At 49.8% G+C, this 6,000-nt stretch overlaps 1 long non-coding RNA gene across 1 annotated transcript; it reads left to right on the forward strand.

Annotated features, from left to right (window-relative positions):
• The first annotated feature begins 2,386 nt into the window (after positions 1-2,386).
• LOC141731944 (uncharacterized) lies at positions 2,387-3,742 on the forward strand. Its single transcript, XR_012583832.1, has 3 exons — positions 2,387-3,340; positions 3,424-3,504; positions 3,585-3,742. It is a non-coding gene; the product is annotated as an uncharacterized LOC141731944 (long non-coding RNA).
• The last annotated feature ends 2,258 nt before the right edge of the window (positions 3,743-6,000 follow it).

The following is a 6,000-nucleotide window of genomic DNA, read 5'->3' on the forward strand; positions in this document are numbered from 1 at the left end:
AGGTAGGCCAGATAAGGCAACGGAGGGGTTGTTACCTGAGCTATCCAGCTGCAGGATAAATGTTCAAAATAAACATTGGACCCTTACGGGAGGAGTCTGCAGGGTGCCGCACTTGTCCCGGGGCCCCCTGCCCCGCAGGTGCCGCTCGCAGCTCCCGCTCCATCATCCCTACAGCCCCCGCACTCCCCCCGCCCTGGTGACATAACTCAGGTTTCCCACAAGGTCCGCATGATTTGCGGAAAAAACTCCACAACTAGTAAAAGTCGTGAAGTGGGTATGTATCTTTATTCAGCGTCGGACGCATGCAGGATAACTCCTTAAAGAACATGCGCGCAATCCGAGAGTCCAAACTCTCCTTTTTCCCCCAGCCTATTGCATATGCACTAAGTTTCGCAATAGGTTCATGCATATTCATTGCATTACAATTAGTTAATGTGAGTCCTTGAGCAGAGAGCTCGCTGTTTGTCCGTTGTGTCCTGCAGCCTCAGTTTTGGCTTGCTTCTTATTTCAAGGTCCAAGGGGCCCCTCTTACTTTCCTCTAGCTTGGAAGCTCACATTCCTTTCACCTTGTTTGAGACAATTTTGAGAGCTACAGGCTTTTTTGAACACAGCAAATCTAACAGACTAAACAAGTTAAACAAAACAGCGCATTCCACCTAAATCTGAAGTTGATTTCTAACCCAAGTTAATTCCTAACCTCATGTCTCATTTGACAGGAGATGAAGGATTTTTAGGGATTTTTTTTTAGGACTATTGAGGGTAATTTTAGGACTTTTTATGAGTAGGGTATCTTTAGGGCTTTTGAGGGAATTGTAAGGTATTTTTTGGGGTAGATTTTTTAGAATTTTAATGAATTTTGGGGTAGAAGGAAAGGCAAGTCTGGCACCCCATTGTTTAAGGGGCAGACGAAGGGCTGTGTAGGGAAGGGAACTCCCCACATGACCTTTTTTCACCTCATCCCCCACTCCAAGGTCTGGCAGCCCCCCATGTGACCAGTTGCTTTCAGAGGGTTACCCAGGCACACCTGGACAGGGAGCTGCTAGGCCAGAGGGGGTAACGGGGGTGTCCCAAGCATCCCTCCGGGAGCTATGGTTGAAGCATCCAGCAGGGACTAGGGAGCTGCTAGGCCAACCTGGGCATAGAGCATCACTTTGAGAAAATGCCAAGGGAAGAACCCTCTTGCTAAGGGGCAGCACCTGAGCAGGCTAGGCAGCATGTACAACTGATGTACTAATTAGTAATCACCAAGGAATAATTATATAAGTTAACAGCAAATTACCCAATTTAGCTAGCTGTGTAACCTTAACACAAAGTTCTATGTTTTACCAGTTTTCTGTTCTTCTGCTCCAAGTAGTTGTTGCAAAAAAGAAAGCGCTGTTATTTTTCTGAAGAGTTTTCTTCTATAACAAGCCCTTTACTCCCCTTAAATTTGAGTCAGAGGAGCGAAACAGCTGCAGCTGCTCTGATGGCTTTTATACCCGGTGGGATTAGCCCCCTCCCTTTTCCTGGGTGCCGTGGGAATGAGAGGTGGGCACCATCAGGGGTATATTAACCCCAGCCTTGTCCGAGGGGCTTCATTCCCTCTCTGGGATGTGCTGGGGTGAGAGCTCTCCTCTCATTTCAGTGAGGAGGCTCTTTCAGCTTATCTCAGCTTGTTTTCAGCAGGTGTTTCTGGGCATCTAAAGCAACAGAGGCTTGGAAGAGACTGAAGAAAACAGCATGGAATGCAGTGAGTATTTAAGTTAACAATTTTGGGTTTTGTGTTTAGGGATGCTAAAGTGCATTTGCAAGTCCTGGAGTTGTTCTTGTTTTGTTTTTTATTATTTTTTAGGAGGAGCACATCTTCCAGAGGCTCCCAGTTGTCTCAAGTATAACACTTTGTTCAGCAGATTCATCATGTCACAAGAGGGATCTGCCCAGCGTCAAAGATGATGTTTGAGATTGACGCTTCAGGTGAGTTAAGGGTTGTGACTGGGAGAGGGAGGGTTAGGAGTTCTTGGGGGGGTGGGGAGAGATTTGAAGGCAGCAGGGTGAGAAAGGGTGTTTATTTGAGGACACATTCCCCCCCCTCCCCCGGTTTTCACATGTCTTAAAGCACACAAGGTCATCCACTGCACTCACAGGATTTACCTTTGCCTTTCTCTAACCCAGGTGCCACCCCTAATAAAGGCCACAGCCTTGGAATCAGGATGAAGCTGGAGCCTGAAGGAGCCAGGCACACTCAGGAGAGGGCAAGTAGCTGACTGGCTGGGATTTGGCCCACATAATTCTGAACTCATACTTTGGTTTCGGTTTTCTTTATTGTAGCTGACCCAGTGGCTAACAGGCCATCACGGGGCCCTCCGAGGCAGACTCATTTCAGGATTTCAGGTGCAACGTGGATCCACATCACCGATCATCCAAAAGATAAGTTGGGGGCCATGGCTTGGAGATGGGACGATGGGAGAGTAGCAGGTTGGGAGTTCTTGGGACAGACTTAAAAATTAGCAGAGGGAAAAGCAATCTTCTCCAAGGGGCCTCTTACACAGCTGAAGGGAGAGGCTCTACTTTTGATGGCAGCTTTCAGGCGCGCAGCGCAGAACAGTTCCGGTCCACGTTGTGTTGTCCGGCGTACCGTGTTGCCTAGTGTGTCCTTGGGGTCCCTTTGGTCAGATACATCTGCCTTTTCCACTCGAGGCCGTCACCACAAGCACCATGTGTCGTGTTTAATGTCCCCCTGTTTGTCACATTCTGTGTCACAGGTGTCTGCACATATTTGTGCCGGAGCTGCTCTGCCCTGCCACATAGCCTACTGCAATAGGACAAGTCCCGGGGACTTGCAGTTTGTGGGGTGTTGCCAGACTCTAGATGATATTCCTAGATAGACACAAGATGTTTGGAGCTGTGAAGTTATCCTGCAGCCCTTTGATTTCAGATGCAGCACTTTCAGATGCAGATGATAAAATCCAGGGCAAAATCCATCCACCCATCCTGGGTGAGGAGGTTCTCCTGAGCAGATCAGTCCCCGTTTGTCTCTGCAGGGGGAGTGTAAAGTGCAACTCTGTTACAGCACTGTTCTTTTTCTTTTTAGGAAGTAAAGCTGGATATCAGCAGTCAAAGTGAGGTGGGCAAGGTGAGCATTGAGTAGCTTACAGAAGCAGTTGTTATTGCTCAAGCCTCACTTTCTGGGGCAACTCTAAGTATCTGTTCCTGTTTCTGCGCTTTTGGCCCAGTCACCAACCGGCCGATGCACCGGGTTTGCTGCTCTCCTGAGCCCTGTGGAAGTATCACGGGACTCTGTGATGAAGTCTCTGCCTTTTCCTAGTTAAAGGCGTCGCCAGGCACTGGCCGAGGAGTTGTGGTGAGTCAAGGAAGTAGGGAGGAGGAGCGAGGGTCCACTCAGGTTTCAGCAATGCCACATCACTTCATCTCCTCTTACCCCAGGCGTACCCCGCAACAACAGCGTCAACCTCTGAGTGAGGCCGAAGTGTGCAGCCCCAGGAGCTGGGCATTCTTAGGAGAACGGTGAGTAGCAGAACTGTTGCGTTTTGGCCAATGTGCTGGAAAGATCATGCATTGATATTTGGTTTTCTATAATGTACCAGACGAAGGAACAACAGGAAGTTGTTGAACAACAGTGCCAGCAGAAAATTCCCAGATGTCAAGGCCGCCTTCTTTCGCACCTGACATGGACCAGCATGCCCAGATGTCTGAGAGATAAGTAGAGGGCTACGACCCACAGAGGGGATAAAAGTGGGGTGTGGGGCAGGGACCCACCGGGAGGGGTTTTTGAGTCTGCTTTGGAGATGGGGCTGTCTACAAAGTGGCTGGAAAAAAAAAAATAAAAACAAAAAAACACCCAAGAGGGGTAGGAAAAAACCCAGAAAAAAAACCCAGAAAAAAAAACCCGGGATGGGAAAGAAAAAACCCAGAAAAATCCCAGGAGAAAAACCCCAAGAAGGGCAAGAAAGAGCTAATTAAAAACCCAAAAGAGCAGCAAGAAAAAACAAGGAAAAACACCAAGATGGGCAAGAAAAACCTGTCGTAAAAGGTGTCGTAAAGCACGACTGTCGTAAAAGGTGCCGTAAAGCGCGACTGTCGTAAAACTGTCGTTAAAGGTGCCATAAAGCGCCACTGTCGTAAAACTGCCGTAAAGCGCGACTGTCGTAAAGGGTGCCGTAAAGCGCGACTGCTGTAAAACTGCCGTAATGCGTGACTGTCGTAAAACTGTCCTAAAAGGTGCCGTAAAGCGGGACTGTCGTAAATAAAACCGTAAAGCGAGACTGTCGCAAAAGCTGCCGTAAATCGAGACTGTCGTAAAGCGCGACTGTCATAAAACTGTAGTAAAAGGTGCCGAAAAGCGCGACTGTCGTAAAAGGTGCCGTAAAGCGCGACTGTCGTAAAAGGTGCTGTAAAGGGCGACTGTCGTAAAAGGTGCCGTAAAGCGCGACTGTCGTAAAATCGGCCGTAGAGCGCGACTGTCGTAAAAGGTGCCGTAAAGCGCGACTGTCGTAAAATCGGCCGTAAAGCGCGACTGTCGTAAAATCGGCCGTAAAGCGCGACTGTCGTAAAAGGTGCCGTAAAGCGCGACTGTCGTAAAAGGTGCCGTAAAGCGCGACTGTCGTAAAATCGGCCGTAAAGCGCGACTGTCGTAAAACTGCCGTAAAGCGCGACTGTCGTAAAAGGTGCCGTAAAGCGCGACTGTCGTAAAAGGTGCCGTAAAGCGCGACTGTCGTAAAATCGGCCGTAAAGCGCGACTGTCGTAAAAGGTGCCGTAAAGCGCGACTGTCGTAAAATCGGCCGTAAAGCGCGACTGTCGTAAAAGGTGCCGTAAAGCGCGACTGTCGTAAAATCGGCCGTAAAGCGCGACTGTCGTAAAATCGGCCGTAAAGCGCGACTGTCGTAAAAGGTGCCGTAAAGCGCGACTGTCGTAAAACTGCCGTAAAGCGCGACTGTCGTAAAAGGTGCCGTAAAGCGCGACTGTCGTAAAATCGGCCGTAAAGCGCGACTGTCGTAAAAGGTGCCGTAAAGCGCGACTGTCGTAAAATCGGCCGTAAAGCGCGACTGTCGTAAAAGGTGCCGTAAAGCGCGACTGTCGTAAAACTGTCGTAAAGCGCGACTGTCGTAAAATCGGCCGTAAAGCGCGACTGTCGTAAAAGGTGCCGTAAAGCGCGACTGTCGTAAAATCGGCCGTAAAGCGCGACTGTCGTAAAAGGTGCCGTAAAGCGCGACTGTCGTAAAACTGCCGTAAAGCGCGCCTGTCGTAAAAGGTGCCGTAAAGCGCGACTGTCGTAAAACTGCCGTAAAGCGCGACTGTCGTAAAAGGTGCCGTAAAGCGCGACTGTCGTAAAATCGGCCGTAAAGCGCGACTGTCGTAAAATCGGCCGTAAAGCGCGACTGTCGTAAAAGGTGCCGTAAAGCGCGACTGTCGTAAAAGGTGCCGTAAAGCGCGACTGTCGTAAAACTGCCGTAAAGCGCGACTGTCGTAAAAGGTGCCGTAAAGCGCGACTGTCGTAAAAGGTGCCGTAAAGCGCGACTGTCGTAAAATCGGCCGTAAAGCGCGACTGTCGTAAAAGGTGCCGTAAAGCGCGACTGTCGTAAAACTGCCGTAAAGCGCGACTGTCGTAAAATCGGCCGTAAAGCGCGACTGTCGTAAAAGGTGCCGTAAAGCGCGACTGTCGTAAAATCGGCCGTAAAGCGCGACTGTCGTAAAAGGTGCCGTAAAGCGCGACTGTCGTAAAAGGTGCCGTAAAGCGCGACTGTCGTAAAATCGGCCGTAAAGCGCGACTGTCGTAAAAGGTGCCGTAAAGCGCGCCTGTCGTAAAAGGTGCCGAAAAGCGCGACTGTCGTAAAACTGCCGTAAAGCGCGACTGTCGTAAAATCGGCCGTAAAGCGCGACTGTCGTAAAAGGTGCCGTAAAGCGCGACTGTCGTAAAATCGGCCGTAAAGCGCGACTGTCGTAAAAGGTGCCGTAAAGCGCGACTGTCGTAAAATCGGCCGTAAAGCGCGACTGTCGTAAAA

This window comes from Zonotrichia albicollis, chromosome 26 (assembly GCF_047830755.1).
Source record: "Zonotrichia albicollis isolate bZonAlb1 chromosome 26, bZonAlb1.hap1, whole genome shotgun sequence".
NCBI classification, from domain to species: Eukaryota; Metazoa; Chordata; class Aves; order Passeriformes; family Passerellidae; genus Zonotrichia; species Zonotrichia albicollis.